This window comes from Rhea americana, unplaced genomic scaffold (assembly GCF_003343005.1).
Source record: "Rhea americana isolate MKP2758 unplaced genomic scaffold, rheAme1 scaffold_105, whole genome shotgun sequence".
In the NCBI taxonomy this organism is placed as follows: Eukaryota; Metazoa; Chordata; class Aves; order Rheiformes; family Rheidae; genus Rhea; species Rhea americana.
Genome location: NW_028185095.1, coordinates 167,344 through 176,882, shown reverse-complemented (window position 1 = coordinate 176,882; position 9,539 = coordinate 167,344).

Below are 9,539 nucleotides of genomic sequence, written 5' to 3'. Positions count from 1 at the left end.
GGCRTGCGGCAAAGCCCGCTGCGACCGACGGAGCAGGCTGGATGGAGCAGGACRGTGACAGCATGTCGCGCCTGGTTCYCGCRATGGAGGGAAGAGCGGTCACTTGGCCACAGGTGGCCAAAACCGCTGTTTCAGCATCAGCCTTCTGCACCTCCAAAACCCTTAACAAATAGAAATGAACAGCTTCGATAGGGAGGTTTGGGGGAGCGAGTGTTACTTTTGGAGAGTTGTTACATTAAAAGTTAATATGAGTATTAGGAGTATAGGATTCACCTTGACGGATCAGATYAAACTAGTGCAGGATCCTTCCATCAACGGTGGCTGATACTGAAGTCTGAYAGTGCTCAGATAGTTTGCAGATATGGCTATAACTGCTTACCTCTGGCCCTGAGCGGTCAGATAACATCCCTCCCTGCATGGGGAGATTTATGTCCCTCAAATATTTCCATTCTGTCAGAATATAGACATTTTTTTGGGGGGGGGAGGTGTTTTATTTCAAATATGTCTTTCTAATCCTATTTGAGGCCCTCTAAGCTTTATTATTACTAACTGAAAGGCTGAGCTGGTGTCACTGTAGCACAATATGTTTACTTTAAAAGATGTGTTAAAAAGATGCTTATAAAAACAGACATATCCTCTGCAAATCCAGAGCTGRCTGCTGCTGGTGACATCAAGGGGAAGAAGAGGAGACCCACCAGAGCAGAGGTTTATGGCTTTACGTGAGATGCCGTCAAATCATGATCAAAAACCTGCAGCTGGAGGTTTGAATAATTTTTGCGAGCGGGGTCTGAGCGGCTGCTGCCGTCTCTGCGCCACGGCGGCTGGCACCGAGCGGGCGCAGAGCGGGAACTGCTCCGCGGTTCTCCCAAACAACCTTCGAGGAGCCTCTCGCCGCGCATCCCTGCCCAYGCCGGGCGCCGCGTGCCCCTTTCACCACCGACCCGCCATGAAACCCAGAACAAACGTAACTGAAAATCATAGTTACCAAAAATCCTCCAAGAGAACGACCCGATCGAGCGTGCCTCCCAGCGGCAAGGTGTGCTGTACTGGGGCGCTTGGGAGGAGAAATGGTTTGGARTATCTTTTCTTTTTCTTTTTTTTGGTTTAGTTTGGTTTACCCCTTCAAAAAGCACTAAATGACTTCAGTGATCAGGCTGCAAGACCCAGAAAAAGATTCTCTTTCTGGACGTACAGACCGAGAGCAGCAGCAGGGTCTGCTCTCTCCTTCTGCCAACATGTCTCTGGCCCGAGGAGGGGAGGCCACGCTGCGAGAAGTGCAGTCCACACCGATTCATTTTTTGGCTTCTTTGCTAAGATTAATTCTTCTCCTTTGCATTTAACAGCACCTTTAACTAGCACAACAAACAGCTTTATGAATATCAGCAGACAAATCTCTGGTCAGGTTGCCAACTACTGCGGTGGTTTTGTAGGAGGGACATCTGTCCAATGGCAACTTGACCAAAGCCACCAGCAGAGCTGCACTTGCAGCCGCTYGTGCTGATAACCTCAAAGGACCAAGTGGAGAGTGAGGATTGTTCCCAGTCCCATTACTAATGCTCTGAACTTTCCAGGCCGCTTCTAAAAATTCTCATATTTTGCACTTGGCATGGGAAATTCTTCAGAATCCAGCAAAGGGCTTTGAAAACAAACTAGTCCTCTCTTCTTTCTATAGACTCTGTCTTCTCTCCAAGGCCTCATTTTCATTATCTGAAAATATTCCCAGACAACCTTCAGATCCCTTCATAGTCACAGCCTCCAAACAATAAAATCCTAACTAAGTATAGCCTCCAGCAGGAACCTGGGGCCGAAATGTGTTTGTAAATCCCTTGGATCAGAACACGAGCCCAAATCTAACTCCAGAACCATGACTGACCTTTTCCTTAGTTACAATACGGTTGCGTTCACACAAGAAAAGCTATTTTTATAAAACTCTGGCTTTTTACGGTGAGAATCTTAGGTCTAATTTCTGGAAATTGCGGTTGAGCAGCTCTGAACCATATGTTCTAAAAAGCAGAAGTGAATGCCTGACCCCGCAGCGCTTCGCAGCTTCCCTGCTCCCTCCCAGCATTTCCTGAGCCCCCAGGTTGCCGCTTGTGCACAAAGTGCCAGCTTTTCCCTCCCTCCTTGCCAGCCTCAGTCCCTGGTCTGTGCTAAATGCAGCTTTGGCAGCAGTTTAAGCGTTTGGTCGAGGCGTGCCTGTGTTTTAACTGGTGCACTTTTTCCACACCATCCTGTCACAGGAAGACACCAGGCTTGCTGGAAAGGGCCGTGTATTGGAACAGTTGATTTCTCTTTTCACCCAGACRCTATCAAAAAGTGTGATCCCCTGGAATAACTGGATCTATGCCAACACCTGGGCCTTCTGGTGCAGACCAGCCGTCCGTGCTCACGGCATCTTTTTTTCCCAGCTCACAAGAACSCTTCTCAACGTGATCATCGGTCCCATTTCAGGATGTTTTCCTCACATTTAGCATCTCCCCCTCCCCACGCTGGGGTCTTGTGGCGGTGCCCACCCGTCCTTTGCTGTCATCTCCAGATTTTTTCCAAGGAAAATGCAATCATCAGTCCTACTTTGAACTTCCAGCATGCCCGAAAGCTGCCTGAGCATATTCTTCCACCCTCATTTCTCATACGCCTGTGTTTGTCCTTGTTGTACAAGTAGTGCTTGGCGAGACATGACTGTCAACTTTGCTGGAGACACAGTGTAAATATTTTGTGCTTGTACAGCCGTGTACTTACTAAAGGAAATTGTGCTGCATACCAGTCCTCGCCGGGTTAACAGAAAAAAAAAAAGCGCGTTTTTCTCATCTCTTTGGAGCAGCTCAAGCTGTAGCACAGTGCATGATTTAGCAGCATTTGTGATGTTTCCCTGATTAATTCTTAAACGGGTCTCCTAGCAACAGACGGAGGGAGACCACGAGTACTTTGCCATAGGAGAAACATCTTTGTATTTTTGTCTGATGTCAAGTGTTGGGATCCATACTCTCCCGCGTCTGAATGTGCATGGAGGTCTCCAGCACACGTCCCCTTCTCCGTGCATGTATTCCTGAGATGAGGCATTCGGTAAGGGAAGCTTCTGTAGGGTGAGAAAAATAAGGAAAGTAATTGCTTAAAATTGCAGCAACTGGGTTTGAAGATGGCAGCAATTACTTGGTTAAAATATTTTTTAAAGGATGCCAGGTTCGATTTTTAGAGAATTTTAGGATGTATTCTGTGTCCTTCTAGACAACTCACCGAGGCCAAGAGTGAGAAAAGCAAGCAAGACTCCTTTTTGATAGTGCTGTACACCGAACAACTGTAGTCACAATTAATTCCTGCTGTTATAGAAACTGCATCTAAATATTTGTGTTTGAGCTCTTGTTCTGTGTGATGAGAAGATTTAATAGTGGTGTGTGATTGCTGTATACTTTTTACACATGGAACTGAAATACAATCACAATGGAATAAATGCACCATTATTTTCTGCTGTCTCTCAGTCTGCAAAAGATTGTTGCTTTAAAAATTAGGTACAGTGTCTACCACAGAAAGGGTCATTAGCAAAAAGCAGCATGTTTCCACTGAAATACAAAGAATCCATAGAACTCATCTGTGATTTGAATTTAAAAAGTGCCAGCAGATTCCAGCCCTCATGCATCCTTCTGGAAAAATGAGGATGGAGGCTCAGCAGAAGCTTTTGTCTTTGTACTTCAGGAAGGTCCCTTAGGATGTCTTAGGAGGAAAAAGCTGAAATTTTCCTAAGGGCAGCAAGACAACTATTTAACCCAGAGAAAAGACACTTGGATAATTGTAGGCTATTAAATCCTTAATTGAAGGACAGCATAAAGGAATCTCAGCATACGCAAGATATTTGTCCTCTCTCCAGCTCTAATCAAATTGTTTTTTCAATGGATTTATTAATTGACTTCAGGATTAGATGCTTTCCTTAGATGCGTCTTCATTAGCTGAAAGTAAAATTAATGTAACACCAGAATGCAGATATCAAAGTGGAAAAGGAGTTAAAGAATGAAGCCCTTGAAAAATAAAGAGGAGTGCTCAGTTGAGGGCCTAGGCCCTTTTAGGAAGGGAAATCTATCAAAACAGATTTCTTTTACCATAAATTGTATCTTTGGAAGGGGGATTCATGCCAAAATTAATCCTAATCTTACAGTGGAAATTCTGTGAGTATAGATTATCGCTTGTGTAAAATTCTGCAAGATTTAGCTCTCAGTGTACTTTCCTAGATCATTGCCTTTAAATCAAAGCCTGGAAGCTAAATATTGAATTTTCATTTCTGAAGACACTGCTATGAGCATTTGAATACTTAGGAAGGGGGGTGGTGGAGGAGATGGAAAAGCCTCCTTGGTGAACTTCCTCCTAGGAAAGACACTTTAAAAGATATTGAGGCTCGGCGTTCCCGTTCCCAGCGCTCGGCTTTCTGCTATTTGCGCTACAAGCAGGCAGTCCTCGACGCAGCAAAACAGCTTGACAATTTAAAGAAGCATATAAGACTCTACATCATTAATATGAAGTCTTAAAAGCATGTTTAATTTTGTTGTCTTCAGGAAGCCAGCAGCCTAAAATTCCAGCTGCTCAAAATATGTCAACATTAACGGCAACCGCAGGGCTTGGAGAATAAATTGTAGAAGCCGCTCTGATTTATACGGCTGCCAGCTTCCGCGGCGCGAGGCTCGGGCTCCGCTCGCCTTGTGTCGCTCCTTCGTTACCGGCGCGTCCCGCCGCACCCGATTCACCTGCTCGCTTTTTATTCGCGAGTTTTGGGTAGGTCAACACGCCGGGCCAGAGCCTGCGGAGGCTGCCGGCTTCGGAGGGTTTGAAGCACAACCCAGCGGGGATCTTCTCTTCTCGTGGTGGGAAGACCCCACTCCAGTGAAGCACTGGGTACAGCTTTCATAACCGAGCCCTCCTTACCCATTAGCACCCCACTTTTATCACAAAACGGTGATTCAAAACACAAACGGTACCTTGGTTTCCATGTCCATTCAGCAAAAGGCATCAATTAATCCATCTTCTAGCTCAAAATGTTAATATTTTATAAGAGAGGGAGAACGTTCACTTATTTTATTCCCCTTCCCACAGGCATGCACTTTAAAAAATCTTTCCTAACTTATCTTAATTCATATCTCCTATTTTATAATTACCATTTTACTACACTTTCTGTCCCTGTCATAGCTTAGTTGTGTTTTTTTGAAATTTAATCAAATAATAATTAAATTCTGAGGGTAACACCTCTGGTTATCTCTTCATAATTAAACTTTACTTTTTTTCTTCAGAAATATTTGAAAAGAAAAGGCAATTTCTCATAAGAATGCATGCATATCATTTGTGTGTTAGTTTGACGACTGAAGTGACTTTGGCAGGAAATTCAGGGGAGATGTACTTAACGCATTCAAATACGGTCTTTTTGGAGTTTTTTATTTTTTCCTTTGGGATTGGTTAACTAGCTTCAGGAAGTCCCAGATACATGCCAAATACAAAATGCAGCAGGCTTAGAAGTCTTGCATCTTAACCATTGTTTTCTCTGAGCAATGTGTGCGATGCAAATTGTTCTCTTTCCTACCTTCCCTCGCAGGCAGACTGAATCATGCTATTATTTAACGTGATTTGAAATTCTTCCCTAGACCTCTCCAAGTAGGACCTATCAATATTTGCAGAAGGGGGTAACTGCATTTCCCCTCAAAACCTAGGGCAAAATTCCAATCTCCGCTTGCGGAGGAGCGATGAGACGGAGTTACCGCGCAATGAACCCAGTGCCAGCCGTGCCCAGGCTGCCGCTCTGCTCACGCCAAAACCTCTCCGGGCTCGAGGCGAGGGTTACGTGGCATCCGAGCTTCTCGAAGGCAGGGAAGAAGAAGGACCCTCGCAATATTTCAATGTTTACATTCAGAATGTTGTTCTTAACATTTCATCAACTRTCTCTTCACGCAATAGGATTGAGGGTCTTTTCTTCAGAATAAATATCAGGCAAGAAGATCTAAAATAATAGCGCTCTATTCCGCAGTTATTCACTGYCCCGTGATGCAGAGAGGAGGTGACTTCAGTCCTTCAGCAGCAGGAAGGGAGATGTGGCGAGTGCTTTCAAAGGCGAAGCGGGAGGATGACCCTGAGGAGGCTCTCCCCAAAGCTGAGCCTGGGCCAGGGCAAGGAGAGGAAACAGGAGCTAAAAATCAGTAGCTCCGCTGCAAGCAAAACGATGGGTTTGCTCTTAGCGACAAGGGACAACTCGGAAAGTGAAACGGGTTGTTAAGTATTACACATCAACGTTTCTTACCTTATTAGACTCCAAGGTTTTACTTAGCTCTTTCAAAAKCTGGTAACAGTTGAGTCTCCTTACACAAACCTTGACAACTATACAACATTTTAAATTTAATTACTTAAGCAGAAACTGTTCCTTGTACAAAGGTTGTTTTCAGATTAATTAATCTGCTTCCTCCATATGTCACAATTCTCTTTTGTATCCTTCATGATCTTTCAGACATGAGCAAAATTCATGCAAGATCCATATGTCTCTCTATTTGTGCTGCTACCCCAGATTTGTACCTGAATTTTTTTCCAATTACAAAATACTTTTTTTTTATCTTTCATGGAAAAAACAGCTTTAAAWATAATAAAAGGCTTTCCATAATGTCATCTAAAATTGTAGTATTTTTTTTAACTTGAGAGCAGTTATCCCTGATGTCAACACCAATCTCATTCACATACCAATTACCTGAGGAAACAACTGAGTATTTGGCCTTTTAATGCAATCCAGAAGCTGGAACACCGTAAGTCTGTAAATGACCAGCAGGAGCGTCACAGATCACTGTCGAGTTGTTCACACACCATACAGCTAACAGTTAATATTCTAGAGTGGTTAACACTTAATCTAATTAGCTTCCTTGCCAAAAAATAAAAATAAAAAAAATATATAGAGCACTGTCTCCCTGGAGTTATAATGTCAAGGTTTATTCTTATAATTAGCATTGCAGTAGCTTATCCTGGTAGCACGAGATATTCAAAGTTATCAGCTTTGCAACTCAAATTAGAAMTCTTAGTCTTTCCCAGTTCAACCTGTATCAAAATAATTATAATTAAAAAAAAAACAGAAAAAAGAAGAAGGACAGGAGTCTCACAGCTGTTTTGTTTCCTCATACAGTGTGTTTGTTGGCAAAAATTAAAGGAGTGCCTTGTTATTTCCCAGTAGATTAACTGAAATCATTCCCGGAGCGTGGGCTGGCGCAGAAGTGCTCTGGCCTCCTTGCATTTTCCTGTTTAAGACCACAGTAAAGGTGCTCTGGGTGTGGAAACTGCAGGGGCTGCTGCCACCCAGGACACGACATGGGCTGGAGTGGCCGTCGTTCCCAGCTGCAAGAATATTGGGCATCCCGACTCTTTCCAAACATGGGTTTTGTTATCAGAACCCTCAAAGAAACTGAATTATTTTTCCCTATCTAAACTTTTTTGCTCCTTAGGAGAAAAAAAAATCAATGCTTGTTTAAACATCTACCTCTGATCTGACATTTTATGGGAAATTTTCATAGATTAAAGCATGCAAAAAACTAATGAGCTGGTAACATCAACTCAGTACACTGTGACGACTGTCATCACCAGTCTGCCACAGAAAAGCCAGGAAATGTCGAATGTTCTGCTGATCTTGTGCCTTCTGTGCCATCAGTTTCTTTATTTTTAGATCAACTGCTCTTGAGTGCGAACCTGCCTTCTGTTTCACCTAGATTTGTCAATACGGTGGTGGAGGTCTGGGAGTCATCTGAAGTTTCGAAGACCTCAGATTTTAAAAGAAGTTAGGAAGAGGAAGAGAGAAGGGACGTCTTGTTACGACACTTTGCTGTGAAGTCACTACGAGAGGCTTGCATTTTCAAAGATCCTGCTTGATCCTTCTCATGGTTTGCTGAAACAGCAGCACCTCATCTCCAGGGGTGCAGGACAGGAGCAGAGTATCAGTGGTGACAGAAACATACAGGTTTTGAGTTTAGTTATGTTGCTAGGAATCCACTACTATGACAATTATTAATTTGATGGGTTATAACAATATAGTAAATACCATATATATAAAAAAAAAGACAACTTTTTCTCCAAGTAGTTTTTCTTCCCCTCCTTTCCACTTTTCTACCATATTAAAGACAGGTATAGAAAAAAGTATATGGTTTTCACTTTGAATTTTACCGTGTAATTCTGAGCATATCCTAAACCATGAAGGATGAGGCWTAGAATACCGAGAATTATCCATGCTGGGAAAAAAAAATAAAATAAATAAATAAAAAGGAAAAAGAAGAAGAAGAAGAAGCAGGAGAAGCAGAGGAAGAACAGGTACCAGCATAGTTTTGTCCATGGCTCTTCTTTACAAACAATAGTGAGCAGAGAGAGGTAGGAAGAGGAGGAAGAGGAGGAGGAGGAGGAGGGAGGACAAAGTTTTGCTACTGGCAAAAGCTCCAAATGGGGGGTTGGTGAGACACAAGACCCAAAAGGTGACAATTTAAGTATGTGAGATTTCAAAGGATTAGCAGCACCATTCTAAATGTCTTATTGAAACGCACCACACAATCATCTGCCACAAAAGTGGAGCTATTTAATTTTAAGGTAATTTAAAAATCAAAGTGAACAAGTCTCTCACTAAGCGAATGAGACTTGGCAGGTCCTTTACAGCTGAGAAGAGCAAAGCCCTGGTACAGACTGTAAAGTTCTGGTTCATGGAAAGAGACGGTAACTATAGACAGGCAAAATTTCTTAACAACTATCGCTGAGGGGGAGAAGGGAAGCATGCGCCTCTGAAAACCAGAAAGAATCACTGAGGTGGGAATTTTTATCTCCAAATCAAAGCTTTGGTAGCAATTCAGCCTGTTTATGCAAGGAAAAATTTCTTCAGAGCAGGGAGAAGAAAAAAAAATAACAAGCACATGGCACTATTTGCTCTATAAGTTAATGAAAAATAAGTATTCATTACTAGAGAGGAAACATTTGCACAGTTCAGCACACAGCTGATGAGGAGCAATAGAAGAAAAGACAGAAAGGACAACAAATTTTGAGTGTGGTCTCAAGAAATTAGTTTAATAGTCYTAAACTCACCTATGACTGAACGGGTTTCTAACTCAGTTTGGACCATCAATGTGAATGAGACAACCTGATGTGCAGAAAAAAACCACTGGYTAAACTTTACAAAACTGCCTAGATRCCAAATCTATTAAAGTGACTAAGCATGTGCAGAAGTATCAGAGCAGACCTCCAGATGCGCCTAGCTATTTCCACAGCACCTGCTCAGATTCTCAAAAGTGACCCTGGGTCAGGTTTGGGGAGATTTTTAACAGTCTCGAAATATATACGGACACTGATGGGACCTACATCATTGCTTAAATAATTCCTTTACTTTATTCCTGCTAAAAAGGTCAGTGAATGTACTCCACGGGGCTCTGAGAAGCGATGGTAGATGCTGGGAATTCACTCACTGACAGCTCACCTCCCTGCTCTGTAATCTGGTGTGCAGGAGCAGCGATGTCAACTGCTGCGTGCTGGCGGCAGACGCATCCTTYGACCACCTAAACCCAAGC